Here is a 27,986-nt window from a genome sequence, read left to right on the forward strand (position 1 = left end):
ATTTTGGAACACGTATTAGCATTATTTACCAAAAATATAATCTAAAGAAGATTGAACATCATTTTGGCAATCCCATGTACCTAAACATGTCAAATAATCCTGTTTACCTCTCTTTTCTGGACACTTATGGGCCCTCTGAAACATCTGAAAAGCCAGGTGTTAGGAAAGACAATTTTGAAACTTCAGTTTGATTTTGGGACACCTTTTAAATATGTTTAAAGCACTTGATATTATGAAATAGAATTCCAGGTTACCATAAGTTATTTATTTTGCCAAAATAATGACTCAGAAATTTAAAAGAAGCAAAAACCTTTTATAACCCTTTATGAATTTTGCCAAAGAGCAGATTGGCATTTTAAGAATACCTTGTTGTGTTTTTATTTCAATTCTCAATTTACAGAAAAACCATATAATACCCTTTTGAATTTAATTAATATGTTCACACAGAGAACATTTTCTACAAGATTAATTTCCACAATTCTTCCACCACTTCTTTGAACTTTCAGCTTTTTCCTATCTAATTTAAAACAATCCTTTAACCCTAGGCAAAAATGTATATTTCCATGCCTTCTTATAACATTTTACAAAAAAAAAAAAAAAAAACAACACATTGTACTGTTCTTACACATCTTGCATGTAAATCTATTTCCAGTAGTTTCAATTACATGTTATAATGGTAACCCCTAGCAATTTTTAACTTTAATTTAAAACCTGGTAAGTTGTTTTAATTGTGTGCTAAGTACAGACAAGTTTTGACTCCACTATAATTAAGGGTGTGGTTAGTTGCATAGGTCCCCAGACCTTACCAGTTGTGAAGCTGGCAAGTCAAATAGTTCTTAAAACCCAAAAAGCAGTTTGTAACCTCAAAACACTTAGCAAACCTAGGATTTGACCTGCATTATTTTGTCCACCTACTCACATTTTAATGACATCTGCTTTTTACCAATAATCTTTAAGACTGTTTTTATTTCTGGAAGATTAAAGTCACATGAACTGAAAGGTACCACAGCTTTTATCTCCCCTTTAAAAAACACTGATGCAAGCGCTTGTCTTTCTTTAGGCCAAATTAATTAGAGCTCTTTTACAGACATCACATATAATACACACACAGACAGGCGGAAGAAAACCCAGTCCTCTGGTTGGGGCCCTTTAACAGACAGGGCTAGGAAAACATGCAAATATCAAACCAGAAAGAAACTTATTCCCTAAGGCGGGACTGCTAAACAAAGCCTTGCCACACAGTTACAAGCCATGCCCTTGGGATGTAAAACAAGATGGGGGCTTGATTTCACAACTAAAACTTTGCAGAAAATATAAACAGTGATAGCTTTGGGGCCTGGCCTAGTAAAAACGATTTCTAAAAGAAAGAAAAAAAAACTTTAAAGGTTAACTGCTGATAGGGTGGAGAATAGGAAAGAAAAATAAACAGTTTAAAAATGCCTGGGGAAGAATATCTTATTCTTATGCAAGTGGTTCCTCCACCAGGGAGACAAGTTTAAGCTTAATTACTGTCTGGTAGAGTCAAACTCCTTGGCTAGGGAAAGGGAAGGCTGCAGCAGGTGGCGTGTGGCTGGGAACCAGCCAGCCAGCTGAACCCTTGGGCCATGCATCCCAGCCCCAGGAGGAAGTGGGGAGCAGCGGGGAGCTGCTGCTTTCTGGTGCATCCCAAAAGAGGAAGGAAAAAGCCATGAGGATTAAAAGGCTCAGAAGGGAGAGAGAAAAATAATTCTTGATTTGCATCTCACTCACCACTTCTCGGGCCCCATGTTGGGTGCCAAAAATGTTGCAGGGCTTTTCCTTAGTTCAGCTAAAGATAGGGTTTTTTGTCCCACGATCATGAAAATTCAGGCTCACAGGCAATTTGAATGGTGGGTAAGACAGGGTTTTATTGGGTGAAAAGGGAAGAAAAGGGGGAACAGGGACTCTCACTGGGCCAGAGTCTCTGTTACAGCACTTCCTACCTGGCCATTCAAATCCCAGTTTCCACACAGAAAGAGGAGGGGCCAGGCTCCTCCCTGCTGCAAACAGCACAAACTTGTGTGGCTCCTCCCAGTGTGCAGGCCAGTTGGAGAGGCTAGAGATTATTGAGGAACCCCCTCCTACCTGGCTGTCTCACTATTATTGCCCTCATTTTACAGATGAAGAAACTGAGGCACAGAGATTAAGTAATTTGCCCAAGATTATGAAGCTAGTAAGGATATAGCAGAACTGGAATTCAAAGTCAAATAGTATGGCTTCAGAATCCCTGCACTTAACTACTATATTAATTAAGTAATTAATTGAATTATTTCTCAGTACATGTTGGCTGTTGCTGTCATCATTATTATTATTATTTTTCACCTTTTAACATTAAAAAAATTTTTTTTTGAGACAGGGTCTCACTCTGTTGCCCAGGCTGGAGTGCAGTAGTGCAGTCATAGCTCATGACAATCTCAAACTCCTGGGTTCAAGCAGTCCTCCTGCCTCAGCCTTCTAAGTAGCTGGGGACTATAGGCCTCTGCCATCATGCCCCCATTATCCTTGATTCTATTTACAAAGCAGAAAAGTTCAAATGGACAGACAACTCTATTATATACAAGAAATTAGACTTGCCATGTGACCTCCCCACTTTGACTTTGACTCAGATGCTCACTGAAGCATTATTTCCTTAGGGAAACCTTCCCTGACACCAGGAGAATGCCCCTAATTATAAATTCTTACAACATTACATACCTCTTCTTGGTTGCAATAATCACAATTACATTTATGTCATTGTAAGGACATAATGACATTTCAATATTGTGCTAAAAACACACCTTATTAAATTTATCAGTCTTAATTATTTTTAAGTATATGGTTCATCAGTGTGAAGTATGGGAAGTATTCACTTTGTGTAACAGATCTCTAGAATGTTTTCACCTTGAAAAACTGAAGTTCTATGTTCATTGCACACAAATTATCTCCCTCCTCCTTTCTCTAAGCCATTGGCAACCACCTTTCTCCTTTCTGTTTCTATTATTTTGATTGCTTTAGGTACATGCAATGATTGAAATCATACAGTATTTGCTCTCCTGTGCCTGGCTTATTTCGCTTAGCATGATGTCCTTGAGGTTCATCCATGTGGTAGTATGTGATGGGATTTCCTTCTTTTTTAAGGCTGCATAATATTCCATTGTATGTATATAACCACATTGTCTTTACCCATTCATCTGCTGATGGACATTTAGCTTGCTTTTAATGCTTGACTATTGTGAATAATGCTGCAATAAACATGGGTGTGCAAATATCTTTTGTTGTTGTTGTTGTTTTGTTTTGTTTTGTTTTTGAGGCAGGGTCTTCCTTTGTTGCCTGGGCTACAGTGCAGTGGCATGATTACTGTTCACTGCAGCCTCCACCTCCCAGGCTCAAGCCATCCTCGTACCTCAGCCTCATGAGTAGCTGGAACTACAGGCATGTGCCACCATGCCTGGCTAATTTTTGTATTTTTTTGTGGAAACTGGGTTTCACCATGCTGCCCAGGCTGGTCTCAAACTCCTGGGCTCAAGTGATCCACCTGCCTCAACCTCCCAAAGTGCTGGAACTACAGGCCTGAGCTATGATGCCCGGCCCAGATGTCATTTTGAGATCTTGCTTTGAATTTTTTTGGATATATACCTTTCTGTTTTTGTTTTTTTGAGGAACCACTATACTGTTTTCCACAGTGGCACCCGTTTTGCATTCCCACTGACAGTGCACAATTTCTCCACATCCTCATCAACACTTATTTTTTGTTTGTTTGTTTTTGTTTTTTGATAGTGGCCAGCCTAGTAGATGTGAGCTGGAAATGTTGCAGGATTTTTTTTTTTTTTTTTTTTTTGAGATGGAGTCTTGCTCTGTCGCCCAGAGCTGGAGTGCGGTGCTGCGATCTCGGCTCACTGCAAGCTCCGCCTCCCGGGTTCACGCCATTCTCCTGCCTCAGCCTCCTGTGTAGCTGGGACTACAGGCACCCGCCACCATGCCTGGCTAATTGTTTTGTATTTTTAGTAGAGACGGGGTTTCACCGTGTTAGCCAGGATGGTCTCAATCTCCCGACCTCGTGATTCGCCCGCCTGGGCCTCCCAAAGTGCTGGGATTACAGGCTTGAGCCACCGCACCCAGCTTGTTGTGGGATTTTTAAGGAATCACAGAGACTGATGGGGTTCAGGAGGATATTTATTAATTATTTAGGTGCACCGGCCCGGTCCGATTAACATCCAAAGGACTGAGCACTGAATAAAGAGTTAAGTTAACTTTTAAGCATTTCGTGGGGGTAGGGAGATCTGTTCAGGGGGAAGCATACTACAGAAGCGAGAAACAAAGGCAGTTATTCAATTGAGACATGCATTACATCCTTTCTTACTTTTCAAGGAAAAACATGTTTTGTTACTTGAGTTTATCTGTCTAGCGACCTTGCAGCTACACAGCTAGGGAATCAGGGTCTTCACAGTGCCTGGGAAAGGCGGAGAGAGAAGGCTCACTAGCCACAGAAAAATAGGCAGTTAGTTTTAGAAGGACTCCAGCTCTTTCTCTTTCTCAGGGGGAATTGAGTTTTCTCACATACAACTGAGTTTCTGCTTATCCACTCTTTAATTTCTTTTAATTCCTGTTCCAATATCTCATTATGGTTTTGATTTGCGTTTATCTCGTAGTTACTGATAATCATGACAGGACTTGCATCTCTCTTAGGATTAGATGATGTGGCTCTTGGCCAGAGTTTTGGAGAGCACAGCCCTGACCCATGCGCCTGCTGGGTCCTCCGAGCGCCGCAGCACCCAGGCCTGCGCGGCATCTGTCCTCCGAGCGCCGCAGCACCCAGGCCTGCGCGGCATCTGGTGGCAGTCGGGTAAGGCTGGCTCATGGAAAGAAAGAATGAATGCAGACTACGGGCGGTGAATAGAGGTCTCGGATGCCAGCAGGCGTCCCAACCCAGCAGGAAATGGCTCAATTCCCAGAAGAAAGCGATCGGCCCCGAGGCAGGAAGGCCGGCTCCGGTGCAGGGCGCGCCGCCTGCGGGCTGCCCCGGGCGGGAGTCGACCCAAGGGCCAGCGCAAGCAGCGGCAACAGGAGCGCCAGGAGGTGAGGCGGGTTCGCCAGGAGTGGGGCCAGCGCCCGGACTGCCAGCCTAGCACGGGCGTCTTGGCGGAGCCCTCTCGCCGACTCCCAGAGAGGCTGGGAAGAACTGGGAGGGGTGTCCCCATTGCGGGGCGCCCAAGCGTGGCAGCACTGGCCTGGACCGGGGAGCGAGCGGGGTGCTGCGCCAGAGTGCGGGGAGAACCACCAGGCGCGGGAATCAGGGAGCACGTGGAGGGGGCAGCGGCTCCAGCCCCAGACCGCCGCGCTCTGACCCTTTGCATTAAGGAAGCTTCCGGGGAATGCACACGGCCAGGCCGCCGCCTTCGTGCAGCCCGCCCTGCAGGTGCAGGAAAAAAAGAATAATCGCACCGTTTCTCGGGTGCTTACTCCACCATGTCCGATCCGGTAAGCTTTTTTTCTGAGCAGCGGCTTGGGTTAGAGCGAACATGAGCTTTGGAAGCGCACTATTTGTGTGTTGTGCACCTCTGGACAGGTTACTTATCCTCTCTGGGCTCCAGTTTCCACACCTGTTTAAAAAAAAAGGAAAAAGATAGGTTAAAATTAGACTTCCCTCACAGAGATTCTGTGAGCCTTGTTTGCTTCCTAAATGTTAGATGTTGTTATTTCTCCTGGGGTAATCTACGAAATAGAGTCTCCTGGTCCTATTTTACCCTTGGGAGATCCAGTTTCAGACAGTTAAGTAACCTGCCCACAGCAATTAAATGGAAACTGTGGGATTTGAACTCAGGAAGTCAAACTCCAGAGACTGAATATTATCTAATCCAGGTCCCACCATTTCTCAGAAAGGTGAACTTGGGTTTGCCACTTCTGAGATCCTTTTCCCTATCTGTGAAACAGGTGCCATAATAGTAGCTTGCCTATGGGGTTGTGAAGATCTACTGAGCTAACCCACATACGTGTCCCCCTACTAATGTGTGCATGCCAGAAGGGCAGGATTTTTTTCTGTTTTGCTTGCAGATACATCCCCAGTGCCTGGCACACAGTAGATGTCCTATAAATACTTGCCGAATGAATAAGGAGCACATGTTACCTTTTATCCTTCCAATAACCCCTGCTAGTTCCAGACTACAGATTAGGAGACAAAGGTTCAAAGAGGTTGAATAAGTCACCCCATGTTACCTGGGTGGTCTGTAGAGGAGTCTGTGTGATCTTGACATGCAATCCAGGTTCCATCACCTCCTAGCACGGTGAATGTGGCAGTTATCTGATTCTTCTGTGCCTCAGTTTCCTTATCTATAAAATGAAGACAATAATGGCACCTACCCTATAGGGTTTTTGTGGGATTTTTTTTTTTTTAATTGTTGTCTCGCTCTGTTGCCCAGGCTGGAATGCAGTGTTGTGATTGTAGCTCATGCAGCTTCAACCTCCCAGGCTCAAGCGATCCTCCTGCCTCAGCCTCCCGAGTAGCTGGGACCAAAGGCACGCACACCACCATGCCTGGCTAATTTTTTAAATTTTTGTAGAGATGGGGGTCTCACTATGTTGCCCAGTCTGGCCTTGAACTTCTGGGCTCAAAAGATCCTCCTGCCTCAGCCTCCTAAAGCGCTGGGATTACGGGCATGAGCCACCAAGCCTGACTTTTTTTTTTTTTTTTTTTGAGACAGAGTCTCGCTCTGTTGCCCAGGCTGGAGTGCAATGTTGCGATCTCAGCTCACTGCAACCTCCGTCTCCCAGGTTCAAGCAATTCTCCTCCCTCAACCTCCCAAGTAGCTGAGATTACAGGTGCCCACCACCACGCCTGGCTAATTTTTTTTGTATTTTTAGTAGAGATGGGGTTTTGTCATGTTGGCCAGGCTGGTCTTGAACTCCTGACCTCAGTTGATCCACTTGCCTCGGCCTCCCAAAGTGCTGGGATTACAGGCATGAGCCACCGCACCCAGCCCGAGCCCACCCTTTTGTGGGGAGTAAAGATGAAACACTCAGAACAGTGCCTGGCACTTAGTAGGTGCTCAATCAACATTAGCTACAGTAAATGCTGTGACCGCCCTCTACAGGAGTGGGGGAATGGCACAGTAGTTGCATCCATTTAGAAGAGGCAGAAGGAAGAGTGGGATGTCATGGGGCAGAGGTGATGAAGGAGCTTCCCTGCCCTCTGAGTAGCCCACAGAACCAGGCCCCGCAGAGGAGGGGGTGCCACCCATATCCCTGCTCTTCACCTGGGGGCACCAAGAGGCTTTCTCCAAGACCCACCATTCTTTCGTTATACAAAAGAATGTCCTGTCTTCTCCCCCTGCTTGCAGCTGATGAAGCCCTGGGAGGAGTATTTCAGGTGGGAAGGATAGTTGTGGAGTGGTTATTTTGGCTAGACCTGGGTTCACATGTCATCTTGGAGTAATTCTCAGCTCTGGGATTTTGGCAAGTTGTCTTTGGAGCCTCAGTTTCCTCGTCTGTAGAATGGGGAGAATCATAGGACCTCCTAGGGCTGTTGGAGCGGTGATCTGCATTCGTGTCTAGAGAGCACTAGGCAGAATGTCTGGCACATAATGAATGACAGCTATAACTGTCCATGTTATTTGATGCTTGATGCTCCTTTCCATTCCTGGCCTTAGGATCTGTTGCTGTGTAGGTCAAACTCTCCAAGGAGGATTAAATAAAGCACCTTTTCCTTGAACCCCTTCTCATCTATTTATTTATTTAGTTTTAGAGACTGAGTCTTGCTCTGTTGCCCAAGTTGGAGTGCAGTGGCACAATTGTAGCTCCCTGCAGCCTTAAAGTCATGGCTCAAGCGATCCTCCCACCTCAGCTTCCTGAGTAGCTGGGACTGCAGCTGCTCACCTCTACGCCCAGCTAATTTTTTAATTTTTTGTAGAGACAAGGTCTCGCTGTGTTGCCCAGGCTGGTCTCAAACTCCTGGCCTCAAGCAATCATCCTGCCTCAGCCTCCCAAGTAGCTAGGACTTTAGGCGTACCCTACCACCCGCTTCTCATCCAGATAGTCTCCTTGCAGGGATCTCCACCTGTCAAAGTTTTGGAGAGTTCTGTGTTCTGGTAGGACAAATGCTGCCTTTAAGTGTGCCAGGGCAGGCTGGGCATGGTTACTCAAGCCTGTATTCCCAGCACTTTGGGAGGCCAAGGCGGGCAGATCACTTGAGTCCAGGAGTTCCAGACCAGCCCAGAGAACACGGCAAGACCTTGTCTCTACTAAAAGTACAAAAATTAGCTGGGTGTGGTGGTGCATGCCTGTGGTTCCAGCTACTCGGGAGGCTGAGGCACGAGAATTGCTTGAGCCCGGGAGGCAGAGATTGCAGTGAGCCAAGATTGCACCACTGCATTCCAGCCTGGGCGACATCACCAAACCCTGTCTCAAAAAATAAAATAAAAAAAAAAAAAAAAAAAAAAAAGGCCAGGGCAGTTTCTGGGGATGGTAAGGCTGGCATGGGATGGGAAGGACATTGTGCTTTCCTCTTAGGGGGAGGCACTACATCCTTTAATATGGTACTTGGTGGATGAGGAATCCTAGCCTTTTAACATAATCATAGTCTTTAATGTCTGTTCTGCTTACCATGTGCCTGATATTGTGCTAAGTCCCAGCCCTAGTCATCTATAGAACTCAGGCTCCAGAGCCAGACCTCCTGGGTTAAAATCCTGCCTCTTCCACTTTCTTGCCTCTGCCACTTTCTTGCTGTGTGACCTTGGGCCAAGTTACTTAACCTCTCTGTGCTTCAAATGACTCATCTGTAAACTGGGATGATTCTAGTAGTACCTAACTCATAGGGCTGCTGTGAGGATTAAATACAACCCACACATAGATGGTGATAGAACAATGTAAGGATAAATGTTGGCCACTTATGTATTATAATGACTTCCATTTTATAGCTGAGGAAACTGAGGCAGGCTCAGGGAAATTCATAACCCATCCAATGACACAGAGCTATCCTTCCTATTCTAGTGTCTACTCATTTATTTTTATTTCCCTCTTAATTCATGCCCCCATCATTGTACCCCCTAATTCAATCATCAGCCTCTATCTAGGGTCCCTGCTTTCTGTGTCTGGGGCTCCCAGCATCTGCTGCTTCCAGAAGGTTCTCCCTCTTCCTCACTTCCCAAAATTGAGGGGCTCCCCAGTGACCTTGGAAATAGATCTTTTTCTTTTACTGTTCCTGTTGTTTTCTCCAATTACTAACACAATACTCATGCATGTTATTTTAAAAATTTATTTATAAAAATATTTGCATAGAAGGTGAAAAACTCTGCTAATTCACCCCCTGGTGATAATTGCTGCTTGGAGTTTCATGTGTGTTACTCCAGATTTCTCCCTCTCCTCCTGGGTGTAATAATAGAGATTATTTTTACTTATCTTTTAAAAAGATGGGACCATGCTATTCGTACTGTGTGCAATTCACAGGAGACAATTTTCAAGATTTAACTTATTTTTTGAAAAAGTTACACTGCCACGTGGTATAAAACCCCAAAGAGACCAGGCACAGTGGCTTGTAATCCCAGAGCCTTGGGAGGCTGAGGCGGGAGGATCGCTTGAGGCCAGGAGTTGGAGACCAGCCTAGGCAACATAGGGAGACCCCCATCTCAACAAAAAAGAGAAATTAGGTGGGCATAGTGGTGAGTTCCTGTAGTCCCAGATGCTCAGGAGGCTGAGGCTGAGGCAAGAAGATCGCTTGAGCCCAGCCTGGGCGACAAAGCAAGGCTCTCTCTCTAAAAAAGAAAAACGGAAAAAATCCAAAAGATGTCTAAGCAAATACTGAAAAGTATCTCCCTCCATATCTGTCTCCGGCCACCCAGTTTCTCACTCTGGAAGCAACCAGTATTGCCAAGTTACAGTCTGCCTACAGACAAGAAACGTATAATTACAGTTTATAGGGCATATATCTGTCATAAACTGAAATATGTAAAAATATGCTATAGTTTCTAGAAGAGGAGAAACAGAGGGGCGAAAACTCTATTAGAGAAAATGTTGAGTTGCTGATTTCCTTGTCCCATGCAATGGAGAGGGAGGAGACTCTGTTCAAAGTCCATGGAACTTGGTCACATTTAGAGCAGTGGTTCTCAGGTGGAGGCAGCTTTGCCTCCCAGGGGATATTTGCCCATTCCTGAAGACGTTTTTGGTTGTCATAGCTTGCAGACGGGGTGGGGTTGGGGTGTCCTCCTGGTAACTAATAGATAGAAGCCAGACATACTGCTAAACATCCTACAATGCGCAGAGCAGTCCCCCCAGCTCCCCACAACAGGCAGTTGTCTGGCCCCAAATGACAATACTGCCGAGGTTGAGAAATCCCGACTTATAGCTACAAAAGAATCAAAATCACTGCTTTGACTTCTTGCCAGGAGCTCGTTTGGTGCAGCTCCACAATGATTGGCAGGCAGAACCCCACGATCCAGGTGTTCCTAGAGTCAAATTCTGCCAGGTACTGTCCTTTCACCCCAGTAATGACAGCTCTTGGGGCAAACCAAACTGTCTTCTTGGAAACCACCACCCTCCTCCTCTCATTTCCTCTGATCATACAATTTATAACTCAAGTCTCTTCCACAGGAGAAAATTCCATTTCTCCATTGGAAAGCCACTGTTTTGCATTTAGTGCTAATATATCAAAGATTGGGGCTGGGTGCAGTGGCTCATGCCTGTAATCCGAACACCTTGGGAAGCCAAGGTGGGATGATCACTTGAGCCCAGTAGTTTGAGACAAGCCTGGGCAACGTAGAGAGACCCCATATCTACAAAAATTTAAGATGTTAGCCAAATGTGGTGGTACATACCTGTAGTCTCACCTCCTTGGGAGGCTGAGTGAGGCAGGAGGATTGCTTGAGCCCAACAATCAGAGGCTGCAGTGAGCTATGATTGTACCACTGCATTCCAGCCTTGGCTGACAAAGCAAGAGCCTGTCTCAAAGAAAAAAAAAAATAGAGGAACGGTAACTATAGACCCCAATTCTTTCTGTGAATTATAGAACTAGGACATTCTTTTTTTCTTCTAAATGATACTCCCCCAAATGCAAATGCCATAGGAAACAGATCTTGTTTGTTCTGGTATTTGTAAAAATACAGAAGTTTGATCCAGCCCTCGATTGTCTACCTCATTCTTTATTTCTGTATGAATATAAAATCTCCTTCTCAGAGAAAACCCTTTGTGATGGATTAGCATCCCATCTGCTGGGGTTTATCCCTGGGAATGTGAGTCTTAGGTGGCTAGAAATAATCTTAGTCCAGACTTTCTCAAATGTTAACTGATGTAGCCCTTATCAACACTAGGAGCAGGGAGCATATATAGTTCCCACTTTGTAGGTTAATGGGGAGGAAATTGAGCATCAGAGGAGTTGAGACATTACAGTCTTAGAGTGCCAGAGTCAGCATTTGAATTCAAGTCAACTGTCTTGAAATGTGGGCTGGTTTTATACTGCCTGTCCTTTGTTTCCAGAAGGGACATGCCATTGGTGATCATAATTACAGACTTAAACCTGTATGGTCCGCATGTTGCCAAAGGGGATGTATCTATAGAAAAATGTGGCCAGGCGGCCAGACGCAGTGGCTCATGCCTGTAATCCCAGCACTTTGGCAGGTCGAGGCAGGTGGATTACCTGAGGTCAGGAGTTCAAGACCAGCCTGGCCAACATGGTGAAACCCCATCTCTACTAAAAATACAAAAATTAGCTGGGTGTAGTGGCGGACACCTGTAATCCCAACCACTTGGGAGGCTGAGGCAGGAGAATCACTTGAACCTGGGAGGCGTAGGTTGCAGTGAGCCCAGATGGCGCCATTGCACTCCAGCCTGGGCGACAGAGCAAGACTCTGTCTCCAAAAAAAAAGAAAAAGAAAAAGAAAAACGTGGCCAGGCCAGGTGCAGTGGCTTACGCCTGTAATCCCAGCAGTTTTGGAGACCAAGATGGGTGGATCACTTGAGCTCAGGAGTTCAAGACCAGCCTGGGCAACACGACAAAACCCCAACTCTTCAAAAAATACAAAAATTAGTCAGGCATGATGGCTCACACCTGTGGTCCCAGCTACTTGGGAGGCTGAGGCAGGAGGATCCCTTGAGCCCAGGAGGAGGAAGTTGCAGTGAGCTGAGATTGCGGCACTGCACTGCAGCCTAGGTGACAGAGGGCAACTCTGTCTCAAAAAAAAAAAAAGTAGCCAGTGCCTGGGGGTGTCTAGTGGAGCATCACGTTCCATTCTTTGTTGGATTAATGAATTCAGGTAGTCTCTTCCCACACCACTTCACTCTCTAGGGTTAAAAAAAAAACACACAAAACGAATCTATTTACTTCCTTATGGTGTCCAAGAAATAAAATAACCTCTGGAAAGGACTTTGATATTTTTATTGAGCTGATATCAAAAGAATATTAATGAGAGGGAGGAGTTAGGGCTTAGGAAGAAGGAAACGCACAACTTGGGACCTGAGTTAGCCCTTCATCGTTGCAGACTCAGTGAACAGAGGCCATAGGTGCAGCTGTGATGTTACAGGTGGAAGACTGATTTGCATTTTCACCAGGTGAGACCTGGTTATTCATTGGTTGGTGAGGAAAGAGATGATAGCCAGGGCGGCATAAAACGGCAATGAGCTCAGTAAACAACCCCCTCCCCGTGATCTTCGTGGCATCCCACCCAGACGTGTGACCAAGATAGCAAGGAGCAGTCTTTAAGGCAACATGGCAGAGAGGCAGAAAAAGATGGGCCTTACCAGTTAGTTAAGAAAAAAAGAGGACCTGTTGCCTGTCCCTCTAGCTTTGAACTACAAAGTGGAGGGGAAGTTTATCTGGATTTTCACGTAGAACTGAGGGCAGGTAAGTGAAGGTGCTTTGAAGGAGGGGTGGGAGGTCCTGGGAATAATGCGGAATGCTTGGGAACGTGTCAGGGAAGGAGGACGGAAACTGAGGCTGTCATATTGCTTATTGCCAGACGAGGGTACAGAATTGAGGCACAACAGATATTTGTTAGAGGAAAGAATGACCATGGGGAAATGGGAGGCAAGAGAGTGTTGATTATGAGAACAAGCCCTAGGGTTATCTGGTTGAGTTGGAATCTGGGCTTCCCCAGGTCTAACTGTGGGATTCTGGGTCAGTTATTGTATGTTTCTGGCCTTGGTTTCCTTGTCTGTAGAATGGGTAGTATGCCAAAAGCTCCCACTTCCACAGGTGGATATCAGAGCTAATAAGAAAATACGGTGCATGACAAACGCACAATAAGTGTGACCTCTATGTCTGGGGGTGTCTCCTGGAGCATCATGTTCTAGAAGAATGCTTTGTAGGATGAGTGAATTCAGGTGGTCTCTCCCAATGGTACTTCATTCTCTGGGGTTTAAAAAAAAATCTATTTATTTCTTTATGGTGTTCAAGAAACAATAACTTCTCATTTTTCTCACCCTTCTCATTTTTCTCATCCTTCTCTTCTTCCTCTGATAAGTGATTTTTGTGTTGCTTTTTTTTTGTTTGAGATAGTATCTCACTCTGTTGCACAGGCTGGAGTGCAGTGGTGAAATCATAGCTCACTGCAGCCTTGATCTCCTGGGCTCAAGCAATCCTCCTGCTTCAGCCTTCTGAGTAGTGGAGACTACAGGCACATGCCACCATGCCCGCCTAACATTTATGATTTTTAGTAGAGACAAGGTCTCACTATATTGCCTAGGATGGTCTCAAACTCCTAAGCTCAAGCCATCCTTCTGCCTCAACCTCCCAAAGTGCCGGCATTACAGGCATGAGCCACCATGCACTGCCAACAATGATGTTGTTGATGATGATGATCCAAGCCCAGCATACGCAATCAGAGAGGTATGGGTTTGAATCCCATTCTGCCTCTGTTTAGCTGTGTGACCTTAAGTGAGTTACTTAACCTCTCTGGGTCTCAATGTAATCATAAAATGGGGGTAATAATACCTCCCCATAAAGTTGTTTGAGCATTCAGTTGCTAATACATGTGAAGGGCATAGCCCTGTGCCTGGCATGCATGTCAGCACTCAATAAATAGTGCTGTCTTCATGCTTATTACTGTGATTGTTATTATTATTAACTTATTATTATTGTTATTGTTTGACTAGATTCTTTCTACACTAGAGAGGGGAAGAGAAGCTCAGTGGAAATGAATGTGTTGTTTTTTTTCTTTTGAGATGGAGTCTTGCTCTGTCGCCCAGTCTGGAGTGCAGTGGTGCGATCTCCGCTCACTGCAAGCTCTGCCTCCCAGGTTCACACCATTCTCCTGCCTCAGCCTCCCGAGTAGCTGGGACTACGGGCACCTGCCACCACACCCGGCTAATTTTTTGTATTTTTAGTAGAGACAGGGTTTCACCGTGTTAGCCGGGATGGTCTCAATCTCCTGACCTCGTGATCCGCCCGCCTGGGCCTCCCAAAGTGCTGGGATTACAGGCGTGAGCCACCACGCCCGGCCACTAATGTTAAAAGTAGGGTTTATTGTCATATTTTGCCAGAAAAGGTCCTGTCCCCAGAAGACAGGGTCAAGTTCAAGCTATAGAACATCTTCATAAATACTTAATGAATAACTCAATGAATCATATTTGCAAGATTTTTCAGAATGACGTGGCAGGAGGTGACACCATTATTGCTCAGGTTATTTCTAGTCACCCAACGTTCACCATTCCCAGAGATAAATCACAGCAGCTAGAATGCTAATCATCAGATATGGTCATTTCTGCAAAGGCATTCATAGGGAAAGAAATATTTATAGGGAGTGTAGTGGTGTGATCATAGCTCATTGCAGCCTTGAACTTCTGGGCTTGAGTGATCCTCCTGCCTTAGCCTCCTAAGTAGCTGGGACTACAGGCATGCACCACCACGAGTGATTAAAAATCAACTAATTTTAGGCCAGGCGTGGTGGGTCACGTCTGTAATCCTAGCACTTTGGGAGGCTGAGGAGGGCGGATCACGAGATTAGGAGATCAAGACCATCCTGGCCAACATGGTGAAACCCTGTCTCTACTAAAATACAAAAAAAAATTAGCCAGGCATGGTGGCATGCGCCTGTAGTCTCAGCTACTGGAGAGGCTGAAGCAAGGGAATCACTGGAACCCGGGTGGTGGAGGTTGCAGTGAGGTGAGATCATGCCACTGCACTCCAGCCTGGCAACAGAGCAAGACTCCGTCTCAAAAACAAAAAACAAAAAACAAACAAAAAATTCAACTAATTTTAAAATTTTCTGTAGAGACAGAGTTTCACTCTGTCCCCCAGGCTGGAGTGCAGTGGCATGATCATAGCGCACTGCAGCCTCAACTCCCTTGTTTCAAGTCATCATCCAGACTCAGCCTCCTGGGTAGCTGGGACTAACGGCTGCATGCCACTGTGCTCAGCTAATTTTTAAAATTTTTTGTAGAGCCAGGGTCTTGCTATGTCACCTAGGCTGGTCTCCAACTCCTGGTTTCAAGCAATCCTCCTGCCTCAGCCTCCCAAAGCCCCGGGATTACAGGATTAAGCCATCTCGCCTGGCTGAACATGGGTATAATTTAAAAGAAAAAAAAGACAGTCCTGTGTTTAGAATTCACCAGAAGAATTGGAAGCCCATAGTTACAGTTCCCAGCCTTTGATGTGTTAGCACCCACATCCAATGCAAAATAGTGGCTTTCCAAAGGAGAAATGGAATTTTATCCTGTGTCAGAGACTTGAGTTATAAATTATATGATCAGAGGAAAGGACTTAAAATGAGAGGAGGTGAGTGGAGATCTCCAAGAAAATGGTTTAGGTCACCCCAAGAATTGTCATTCCTGAGGTGAGAGAACAGGACCTGGCAGTATGAGACTCATGGACACCTGGATTGCAAGGTTCTGTCTGTCAGTCAGTGTGGCACTGAGAAAGATCAGAGCTGGAGCCAAAAGCACAAAGCAGTAATTCCGATCCTGTCTGTTTTGAACATGTTGATTTTTTTTCATCATGGGTTTTTTGCATTTATTTTTATTTTTAAAAGTATCACATTAAAATATTATTTATTTTGATGATATGGTGTTTCCCCACCCAAACCTCATCTTGAATTATAGCTCCCATAATCCCCACATGTCATGAGAGGGACATTGTGGGAGGTAATTGAATCATAGGGGTGGGTTTTTCCCATGCTGTTCTCATGATAGGGAATAAGTCTCACGAGATCTGATGGTTTTATAAAGGGCAGTTCCCCTGCACACGTGCTCTTGCCTGCTGCCATGTAAGATGTGCCTTTGCTCCTCCTTTGCCTTCTGCCATGATTGTGAGACCTCCCCAGCCATGTGGAACTGTGAGTCCATTAAACCTCTTTTTCTTTATAAATTACCCAGTCTCAGGTGTGAAAATGGATGATACACTTGATTACTGGGATTTTTGGCCCCCTTTAAATTTGCATCTCAGCTCAGCACTTATCTTACTCCCTCACCCTAGTCCTGGCCCTGCTGCAAACAGCATTGAATCTAGAAACTTCCCAAGCTTGATGTCATACTTACCCAGCATGGGAGAAAAGGTAGCAGAATTCAAGAGGTGAATGTGGAACAAATCAGAGTTGAAAAAAGAAAATTTGAGCCAGGTGTGGTTGGCATACACCTATAGTCACAGCTACTTGGGAGGCTGAGGCAGGAGGATGGCTTGGGCCTAGGAGGTCGCATCACCACACTCTAGCCTGGATAGCAGAGTGAGACTCCATCTCTTAAAAAAGAGAGAGAGAGGGCCGGGCGCGGTGGCTCACGCCTGTAATCCCAGCACTTTGGAAGGCCGAGGTGGGCAGATCACGAGGTCAGGAGATCGAGACCATCCTGGCCAACATGGTGAAACCCCGTGTCTATTAAAAATACAAAAAAAATTAGCTGGGCCTGGTGGCACGTGCCTGTAGTCCCAACTGCTCAGGAGGCTGAGGCAGGAGAATTGCTTGAACCTGGGAGGCGGAGGTTGCAGTGAGCCAAGATCACACCACTACACTCCAGCCTGGGCAACAGAGCTACGCTCCATTTCAAAAAAAAAAAAAAAGAGAGAGAAGAGAGAATTTGCTATGACTCAAAGATATTTGAAGGGGGGAAAAGAGAGAGAGAAAGAATTTGCTTTTCTGCTTCCCTGAATGGGGTGAAAAGAGGGACATTTAGGATGCAGTATTTCAAAGGAAACTCCAATGCCCTGCTTCCAAACCCCTTTCCAGGTATCTCTGTTTACTTAGGGACCTGGATTGCTCGAGAACCTCCATAATCATATGTTTGCATTTTTAAGTACTTACTTAATTTATCTTTTTTATTTGGAAATCACATTTTTTATTTTCAAAAAATTGTAAGCAGCTGGGTATGGTGGCTCACGTCTGTTGTAGTCCAAGCTCTTCGGGAGGCCAAGGTGGGAGGACCACTTGAGCCCAGACATTAGAAATCAGCCTGGGTGCAACTCTGTCTCTACAAAAAAAATTAAAAAATAGGCCAGGCCCAGTGGCTCACCCCTGTCATCCCAGCACTTTGGGGGGCCGAGGTGGGTGGATCACGAGGTCAGGCCTGGCCAACATGGTGAAACCCCGTCTCTAATAAAACTACAAAAAAATTAGCTGGGCGTAGTGGCGGGTGCCTGTAATCGCAGCTGCTTGGGAGGCTGAGGCAGGAGAATTGCTTGAACCTGGGAGGCAGAGGTTGCAGTGAGCTGAGATTGCACCATTGCACTCCAGCCTGGGCCACAGAGCGAGACTCAGTCTGGACGTTAATTAATTAATTAAAAAATAAAAATTCAGCCAGTCGTGGTGGCATGTGCCTGTGTTGCCAGCTACTCACGAGGCTGAGGCGGGAGGATCGATGGAGCCCAGCAGTTAGAGGGTCCAGTGAACTGTGGTTGCACCACTGCACTTACCCCTTTTCCTTTCTCTTCCTTCTCCCATTCTGTTCTCTCCCAATTTTGTTTCATTATTTATATTTTGTTGTTTCCTTCATAGCGATAAATCAGCATATCTCAACTTTTGTATGACTGACACATTGGACCAGATCATTCTTGGCTGTGGGGGCTGTCTTCTGCATTAGAGGATGTTTAACAGCATCCCTGGCCTCCACCCACTAGATACCAGTAGCACACTCACTGCAGTTGTGACAACCAAAAGTTTGCCAGACTTTGCTCAGTGTCTCTTGAGGGCAAAAACACTCTCAGTTGAGAACCACTGCCAATGATGATGTACTTACAGTTCCTTAAACTTGGACAGTGTCGCTGACTCTCCACTTCATAAGAGAAGGAATTTAGCACCTCAACATTTTCCTCTAATAAAGTTCTACCACCTGCATTTCCCCACTTCTAAAAATTATTTTTTACATATTGTGGTTTATAAGCTTGCGTTTTGTGTCTTATAAACTACAATTATATGTTTCTTGCATTGTAGGTTGAATACTAGGAAAAAAAGTTTTTTCCCACTGTACTTTCAACAAAGAACACTTCTGTGATCAGATATTGGCAGGGGTTGAGGGGTCCACACTGACCAAGTCTCCAACACCAGCTGGGTGCCCCACAATTTTATTATTATTATTATTATTATTATTTTGAGACAGAATCTTTCTCTGTTACCCAGGCTGGAGTGCAGTGGTGCCATCTTGGCTCACTGCAATCTCCACCTCCCAGGTTGAAGCAATTCTCCTGCCTCAGCCTCCCGAGTAGCTGGAACTACAGGCATGTGCCACCACACCTGGCTAATTGTTTTTTATTTCTAGTAGAGACAGGGTTTTGCCATGTTGGCCAGGCTTGTCTCAAACTCCTGACCTCAGGAGGTCTGCCCACCTCAGCCTCCCAAAGTGCTGGGATTACAAGTGTTAGCCACCACATCTGCCACCACAGTTTTATTGAATTCTAACATAATCTGACTGGAGTTAGTGTCAGAATCCACAGGTTGAGGGCTCAGCCCCACAAGACTGCCTCCCAACTTTAGATATCAATTTCAAGTCCTGGCCTTGGGAACTTCTGACCAGCTGAACTCTTCCACAGGTTCAATTATTTTCTAGAATGGCTCACACAACTCAGGGAAACCTTTACTTAGGTTTACCTGTGTATTATAAAGAATATGATAGGCTGGGGGTGGTGGCTCATGCCTGTAATCCCAGCCCTTTGGGAGGCCAAGGCGGGTGGATCACCAGAGGTCAGGAATTCGAGACCAGCCTGGCCAAGATGGCGGAAACCCATCTACAAAAAATACAAAAATTAGACGAGCATGGTGGCAGACCCCTGTAATCCCAGCTACTAGGGAGGCTGAGGCAGGAGAACCACTTCAACCTGGGAGGCAGAGGTTGCAGTGAGCCGAGATGGCGCCGTTGCCCTTCAGCCTGGGTGACAAGAGTGAAACTCTGTCTTAAAAAAAAAGAATATGATAAAGGATACAGGTGAACAGCCAGGTGAAGAGGTAAGTTCCAGAAGAGTCCCAAGTTCAGGAGCTTCTGTCCCAATGAATTTGGGTGTGTCACTCTCTAAGAATGTGGATGTGTTCAACCTGGAAGATCTCCAACCTCTTCACTGAGGGTTTTTATGGAGGCTCCATTGATTATTAAATCAATCTCCAGTCCTTCTCTCATTCCTGGAGGATGAGGGGCAAGGCTGAAAGTTGCAAGCTTCTAACCCTAGCTTGGTCTTTCTGGTGAGCAGCCTCCATCCAGGAGCCCCTGTTGAAAGCTGCCTCATTGGAACAAAAGACATTCCCATCACTCAGGAATTTCCAAGGGATTAGGAGCTCTGTTTTAGGAACCGGAACCAAAGACCAAATATTTGAACAAAAGACGCTCTCATTACCTAGGAAATTCCAACGTTTTAGGAGCCTGTGCCGGAAACCTGGAATAAAGACCAAAGATACATTTCTTATCACAAATTACAATATCACAGGTAGACTATAAAAGATGAAAACTACCTGGCTTCAAAGCTGTGGTTATGTGGTTAGAGAAGTTGAGTTCCTAGAAAGGGACATCTAATTCTATGTCACTTTATGTCACTTAATCTGAGCCATTGGTCCAGGTGAGTTGAGTTTGCTTTTTTTTTTTTTTCCGGTGCACCCTTGACTGCTCACAGACAGGCCAGAGTTTAGTTTATTCATATCTGGTTCTGACTTTCTTTACAGCTTTTAGAGGATTGCTTGTTTTGGAATTTCTATTTGTCTTTGTTTTTTTGTTGTTGACAGAGCAAATATACACAGCTTTACTGTATCTCTGAGATCACCCCAGTTCTTACTCATTCTCTTTGTTGGGTGGTGTAATTTGGACTGACTGCTTTCTAGAGCTGGGGCACAGCTGTTATCCTGGGATTTCTTTCCATTGTCTCTTGAATATCATTTCTCCCTTTCTCTCAAATACCTTCTTCGTCTTGCTTTAGCTTTTCCTCAAGCAATTTATTTATTTGTTTATTTATTTATTTATTTATTGAGATAGAGTCTCACTCTGTCATCCAGGCTGGAGTGCAGTGGCGTGATCTCAGCTCACTGCAACCTCTGCCTCCCAGGTTCAAGCGATTCTCCCACCTCAGCCTCCGAAGTAGCTGAGATTACAGGCATGCACCACCACGCTCAGCTCATTTTTGTACTTTTAGTGATGACAGGGGTTTCACCATGTTGGCCAGGCTGATCTCGAACTCCTGACCTCAGGTGATCCGCCCGCCTTGGCCTCCCAAATTGCTGGGATTACAGGCGTGAGCCACCGCACCCAGCCAATAGCACCTATTTCTAAGGCTATGGTAAGATTTAAATGGGTTAATGCATGTCCAGTTCTTATAACAGTGCCTGGCACAGATATATAAGTTGTTTTGTTATCATTGGTTTCTATTTTGTGTTTTGCTCTCTGCAAATCCAAGCGATAATACTTGGGTCGTGTTATATAATACTTGTTTAACTAAGCATTATAGGACTATTATAAGAATCCAAATTAGTCTTATAAAGAGCTATGCTTCTGACCCCCACGGTGGATCCAGAAGGAGGTTCTTTTTCCTCTAAAAGAGGGAGACTTGATGCAGACCCATACATGCAGGGTGTGCATAAAAGTCACCCCAGCTTCATTGCCTCCTGCCACCTTTCCCAGGCCCGGTGGTAGAGAATAGGGAGGATCCCTAGCCAAAGGGAGCATTAAACTTTATCATTTTTCACTGTTCCTGGCAGGATTCTGAGCACACTGACAGTGGGGAAGGAAAGAGGACAGGTTTCTACAGCCTACAGGTCTCCAGTAAGCAGCATCGTTTCTTGTCCGATAGCAGAGGAGCCCACTCCTGGCAGATCTCAGTGGGTGCAAGAGCCAGGATGTGCACCTTGACTTGTCTCCATCTGTCCCAGAGACGGGGGTCCTCCTTCTTCTGGGGTGGGATGCAGCCATCCAGCCAAGCAATAAAGGGCCAATTTGCTGAACCACAAGTAACCCACAAGCCCACTTTTTGTTTTGTTTTGCTTTAAAAAGCAATTTAATCATCTTAAAACATTTTTTATTGCTTCTCTTTTCTTTTTTAAATGCTCACCTTCTCTGTGATGGTAACAAATCAACTTTTTTCTTCCCTCCTCTCTCCCTGCTCCTCGCTGGCTGATCTGCAGTGATTCTTAAACTTTGGCACATAAAGGAATCACTTGGGAAACCCGATAAAAAGCTAAATTCCCAGGTCCCACTTGAGATTTAGTGAATGAAAACTTCTGGGAATGGGACCTGGGCTGGGGCGGTCTTCCTGGGACTGACGGGGTTTTAGCACAGAACTTCTAGTGCTAAAACTGGGGAAGTCCTGGGCACACTCGGACAAGTTGGTCACCTGAGGATCCACTTGCCCCCATCTCCATCAGGCTCCCAAGTGACTCTCATGGGCACCCAAGCTTGATGTTGTCAGATGCACCCTCATCAATAATGTTTTAAATGTTGGAGTTCCAGCTGGGCACAATGGCTCACACCTGTAATCCCAGCACTTTGGGAGGCCAAGGCCAGCAGATCACTTGAGGCCAAGAGTTCAAGACCAGCCTGGGCAACATGATGAATTAAAGTTAATTAAAATTAAATTTAATAGCTGGGCACAGTGGCTCACACCTATAATCCCAGCTACTCAAGAGGCTGAGACGCAGGAACCACTTGAGTCCAGGAGTTCGAGGCTGCAGTGAGCTATCATCGTGCCACTGCACACCAGCCTGAGTGACAAAATGAGACCCTGTCTCTGAAATAAGAAAAATAAACAAACAATTTAGTTTCTCAATCTAGTTCCCGAGCCAGCCATATTTGAAGTGTTCCATAGCTACATGTGGCTAGTGGCTGCCATATTGGACATGCATGTAGAGAAGCATTCCATCAGCATAGAAAGTTCTATTGGACAGCATTGCCCTAGATCAAGGTTTGTCAACCTTGGCACTCTTGGCATTTGGGGCCAAATAATTTTCTATTGTGGGGAGGCCAGTCTTGCACATTTTAGGATGTTTAGCAACTACCTACTAGATGCCAATGTCACACCCCCTGCTACAGTTGTGACAAAAAAAAAGTCTCCACACATTGCCAAATGTGCTCTCAGAGGCAAAATCGCCCCCACTTGAGAACCACTGCTCTAGATCTATAGTTTCTGCAACTCTCTTTCTAAAATAGAATGAAAGCCAGCTGCACACTGCGTACTTCAAACAGAACATCAGCCCCTGAATGCAAACATTGTACTGCGATTCAATTGCATCCACCAGCTTTACATCTAAGGCCTGTGAGCTTCACCCACCTTGGGGACTGTCTTAGGAGAAAGAAAGTCTTGTTACAAAGTAGCGTTAATCAAGTGGGCTTAGAGTTATAGTTAGGGTAAAACTGCTAGGAGGGGTTTAGCCCATGAACTTCCTTCCAAGAAAGGATCATGGTAAAAGAGGAGGAATCTTAGCTAGCAGAAAGAGATTTGATAAGCTTCGAACATCCATGTAAAATAAAAGAATCTTCTCATTTTAGCTTTTTTAAAAACAAATTTTATTTGTGAAGATTAATTGGTGACTTGTGAAGATTAATTGGTGACATTTGCCAACTCTTTCTTCCCAAATTTCCCAAATTTTTTTTTTTTTTTTGAGACAGCATCTTGCTCTGTTGCCCAGGCTGGAGTACAGTGGCATGATCATAGCTCACTGCAGCCTCAAACTCCCAGCCTCAAATGATTGCGCTGCTCAGACTCTGAAAGTACTGCGATTACAAGCTTGAGTCACCTCGCTCAGCCCCAATTCTCATTTAAAAAATACATTAGAACTCATGTTAATTCAGTGTTATAAGAGGCATTTGTTACTTCAGTAGTAAACACTATACCTTAGACCATTTCCTTGAAGGATTTTTTGCCATGTTTAGGTGATGACTTTCAAGTGATTAAAATTCATTTTTCATTTTGTAGCTTCTGACTCTTTCTCACTCATTTAACAAGCTAAAAATCTTATATTCTCTTTATATTACCTTTCCTTGAGAATTGAATAAATATCTTGAAAACTTAGTAAATTCCTTACAGAAGGGAAAACAAACAAAAAGAACAAGAGGTTGTGACTATTTTGCTGTATTTATATTTTCCTTTGTTTTGTTTTGTTTTGTTTTGTTTTCTTGAGACAGAGTCTCTCTCTGTTGCCCAGGCTAGAGTGCAGTGGCATGATCTCGCTTACTGCAACCTCCGCCTTCCAGGTTCAAGAAATTCCCATGCCTCAGCTTCCCAAGTAGTTGGGATTACAGGTGCGAGCCACCACGACTGGCTTATTTTCTTATTTTTAGTAGAGATGGGTTTTCGCCATGTTAGCCAGGCTGGTCTCCAATTCCTGGCCTCAAGTGATCTGCCCATCTCAGCCTCCCAAAATGCTGGGATTACAGGCATAAGCCACCATGCCCAACCTCTATTTTTATTTTCCTATTCATAGGTTTTGATCTTGCTGTCTTGAAAGCATAGACCTTATTTTCTAAGCATAGACTTCATTTTCTTAGGCTCTAAGGAGTCTAAGTGTATGGCTGTGAATGTGCCTGACACTCTGAAAAGCCAACACAGATCTCAACACTAACAAATGTTTATTTACGGGAAGGCTTTGTTAATTGAGTGATGGAAGCTATTGCTCTCACTTGCTATTTAGAGACTATTGACATTACCTTTTATTTCCTGGTCCTAAACATTACACACTGCAGATAAAGGAGTTCCTGGCATTTATTTGTCATGGTATCGAGGCTGACAGCCAAAGTAATCATTACACTCATATGCAAACCCAGAAAGAGCAATGATGAGCAGGCAAGCAAACGAAATCAACGTCTCTGCTGAAATGTGCCTGTGTGTGAGCGTCCCATGACCTGGTGCTCTGGCAACCACTCGTCCATGTGTGGGGGCCATCATCCTTGTGTTGGAGTTGTCTGTCCAAGATCAGCTGCCTGCAAAAAGAATGGGAGCTTCCAGAACTGCTAATGTGAAACTTTGGTTGAAATGAGATGCCTGGGAATGAGCGATTTCTTCTTTTTAAATTCTTTTTCATTGCCTTTCAAGAATTTTTAGAATTAGCCGGTCTTGAACTCCTGACCTCAGGTGATCCACCTGCCTCGGCCTCCCAAAGTACTGGGATTATGGCGGGAACCACTGTGCCTGGCCCAAATTTCCCCTTTTTATAAGGACACCAGTCATGTTGCATTAGGTCCCACCCCAGTGAACTTATTTTAACTTGATTACCTCCACCGAGATCCTACTTACAAATCAGGTCACATTCTGAAGTACTGTGGACTGGGACTTGAACATACCTTTTTGAAGGGATGCAACTCAACTCATAACAGTGGTCATGGTATGAACAGCGTGCCCTGGAAAGTCACACACCACATTTATGATAGTGGTACCTTCCAGACAGGGAAGAGGACACTGTGGAAAATTGGATTAGGAAGAGGTATTAGAGAGCTTCACCAGAAATGTTTTATTTCCTTAAGAAAACAAATGCAAGTCTGGAATTCATGTGAAAAAGAGTAGTATGAGTTAATATTTGACCTTTTCTTCTCTATGCTTCACTGTAGTCTCATGTTTCAAGTTTTTAAGAGAAGAGAAAACAGGAAGCCATTTGAGCCAGTGTTTTCTGCTTCCAAATGCACAGGATTGGGTTGTACAGTATGAGCCCATCTTTTATGGAAGTTTAAGTCCTCTGTCTTCTGATTTTCAGGACATGAGGCTCTGCCTGCAGTCAGCAACTTGGAATATTCAGACTTCAGACCGGCATCACAGATTATCCCTCCGTAAATCACCCACAGCCCAGCTCCCATCAAAAGCCAGCCTGAAAGACCCATGGACACGTGACTCCAGTGTTCTCAACAACATCTTAAGATCAAGTTGGTTTGCGCAACGTTTGCATCTACTTGGGACAAAGCAAGAACAATAAGGGTAAAAAAGTAAGTTTTCATACAGCTGAATTTATTCAGTTAAATGAACTACCCTTCCTTTTGAGATGGGGTCTCCCTCTCTTTTTTTTAAGTCCAGTCCATAAAATGTTTTATGAGATAATGGTGATAGTCAATTGTGATAGCTGCCGTTGCCTTTAATATCCTTAGATGGCAAAACAGAATTTTAGTGGGACTAATTTCTTTCCTTCTCTCCACTCTCTGCAATAAAAACAATTTTTTTTTTTTTGAGACTGAGTCTCACTCTGTCACCAAGCTGGAGTGCAGTGGCGCGGTCTCGGCTCACTGCAACCTCCAACTCCCTGGTTCAAGCAATTCTCCTGCCTCAGCCTCCCGAGTAGCTGAGATTACAGGCACATGCCACAACAAAAACAATTTTTAAAAAATGAGTTGGTCTGTTTTAAGTCAAATAAATGATGGTTCATTGGAACTAGTTAAAAACTTCTATAGAATCATTTTCATAATTTTAACTGTGGGTCTTAAGTATGTAGGGATCTTATATTATTTACAGAATCATCACTAGCATATAGAACATTGATTTCATTTATGTTAAGAGGTTAATCATGGGTTTTCGTGACAAAGTTCACCCCGTTAGAAGACAAAACATGGGGGCCGGGCGCGGTGGCTCACACCTGTAATCCCAGCACTTTGGAAGGCCGAGGTGGGTGGATCGCCTGAGGTCAGGACTTAGAGAGCAGCCTGGCCAACACACTGAAACCCCGTCTCTACTAAAAATACAAAAAATTAGCTGGGTGTGGTGGCGTGTGCCTGTAATTCCAGCTACTTGGGAGGCTGAGGCAGGAGACTCGCTTGAACCCAGGAGGTGGAGGTTGCAGTGAGCCGAGATCGCGCCATTGCACTCCAGCCTGGGCAAGAGGAGGGACCCTCCATCTCAGAAAAAAAAAGAAAAAAAAAAAAAGAAGAAGAACAAGAAGACAAAACGTACGGCTGAAATTGGACTTTGTGGCCTTGTTTTGCCTCTCTCAGGGCAACTTCCTGCTCTTGGTGCTGGTCAATTTGCTGTTTCATAAGGCCCTGGTTTCTCCTTCCTGTCTTTGAGGTAATAAATGGCCTCAATTAGAAAAATTAACCTTTGGACAATTCACAGGCTGCATGATCACATGTTCTAACCAGGCCCAGGGCAGGAGATGGGAAAAGGAGATTAAAGACAAGAATCACAGCTGGCCATCTTCTGCTGGCACCTGTAGATCTAAAGCATTCTTTGTGATGGTTCCATGGTATTCCACTGTGCAGATGTCCTGTGACTGATTCAGCCCATCCTCTGTTGCTGAATTTTTGAATTTCTCCCAGTTTTTTTGTCATTATACACAAAGTTTGGCCTGACAATCCTTAGCGATTCTGGCTGAGTGTCTGGGTTTTGTGAGATCATTTTGATGGTGCAGAACAGAACTTGTGGGTGGCTGGCCTGGCCTTATGTTAGCTTGAGGCGGGGAGAAGTGGGAGGCAGCAGAAAGCCAGTAAATAGCTTGAATGTGACCTCATCTGTATTCTGGGATGTAATTGATCCCTTGAAGATTTCTGAATTAGCTGAATGACAAACACAAGATAGTTTGATGATCCATTCAAACCAGGAAGCCTTGCAACATCAAATAAGGAGTCCTCAATTAACAGACTTAGAAGACATGTCATTGCTTGGGCATGTGATTGAAAACCATTCAAATGGTGAAGTGAGAAACCCTAAATGGGATATGGAAAGGAGGACTTGAAATAGATGGTTCAATAGCCCTTATTGAGGAGGTGCTAGAGAAACAAAAACTAGGAAGAAAGAAAGTAGGATAGTACCCTCTTTGCGCTTTTTCCAAGGCAACAGGAAACAGTATCATTCCTTTGAACCTGCGAGATATCTCATTTACTCCTCTAATAGTTAACAGGAAGCTAAGGGTAAGGTTCTCAGAAGGCCACTCCCACTTCATGTGACATCAATGTGAGAGACTATTTCCTTATGGCCATTTCCTCCTCTCTCTTTCCCAATCCTTTTCTGTGGGTTTAGCTCTTTGTTTGTTTAGGTATTTGTTGCAGTACAGGTGGTAGTGGTTACAGCATTTGTTCCCAACTGTGAAACAGATGTGCAATACACAAGCTCTTGTCAAATGGCAATGGAACAGAGAACTGTCCAACAGACTTGAAGCTAATTGTTGGCTGATCACATATAACATCCATCTTTCTATCTATCTATCATCTGTCTACCCATCTATCTATCTTTCTATCTAATCTATGTGTGTTTTTGTGTGTGTGTTATATGAATGTGTATATATATAATGTATATGTGTAGATCTATTATATATGTAGATATGAATAAATATATAAATTGTATGCATATCTTTGTGTGTATATACATATAATATACACATATAATACACATATACACATACAATATGAAGTTATATACATACATACATATATGTAAATTTGTCAAAGATTCAAAACAAAACCAAAATGATTTGTATCAGTCAGGCTCGTCTAAGCTCTGCTGCATCAAAATAAACTATCTCAAAATCTAAATGTCTTAAAACATAAAAGTTTGTTTCTTGATGATGAAAAGCTACTGTGGGTAGGTGCAGGTGGGCTGTGATCCATGCAGTCATGCAGGAACCCAGGCTGGTGACTGGGTCCCCTTTGGGAATATCACTGGTTCCCATGGCAGTGGAAGGGGAGCTAGAGGGTCTCATTTTGGCTTT

The 27,986-nt window shown here is 44.5% G+C and overlaps 1 protein-coding gene across 3 annotated transcripts in view; it reads left to right on the forward strand.

Moving 5' to 3' along the window:
* Positions 1–4,747: 4,747 nt before the first annotated feature.
* TMC5 (transmembrane channel like 5) overlaps positions 4,748–27,986 on the forward strand; it is a 91,015-nt gene continuing 67,776 nt past the window's right edge. Inside the window, exons 1-2 of one of the 3 annotated variants that reach the window (XM_063655220.1) lie at positions 4,748–5,073; positions 25,053–25,278. The gene's annotated coding sequence lies outside the window, so the exon portion shown is untranslated. Of the gene's footprint in view, positions 5,476–25,052; positions 25,279–27,986 lie in introns of all 3 variants that reach the window. The other 2 variants (XM_063655219.1, XM_054454184.2) reach the window with 2 other exon arrangements.

This window comes from Pongo pygmaeus, chromosome 18 (genome assembly GCF_028885625.2).
Source record: "Pongo pygmaeus isolate AG05252 chromosome 18, NHGRI_mPonPyg2-v2.0_pri, whole genome shotgun sequence".
In the NCBI taxonomy this organism is placed as follows: Eukaryota; Metazoa; Chordata; class Mammalia; order Primates; family Hominidae; genus Pongo; species Pongo pygmaeus.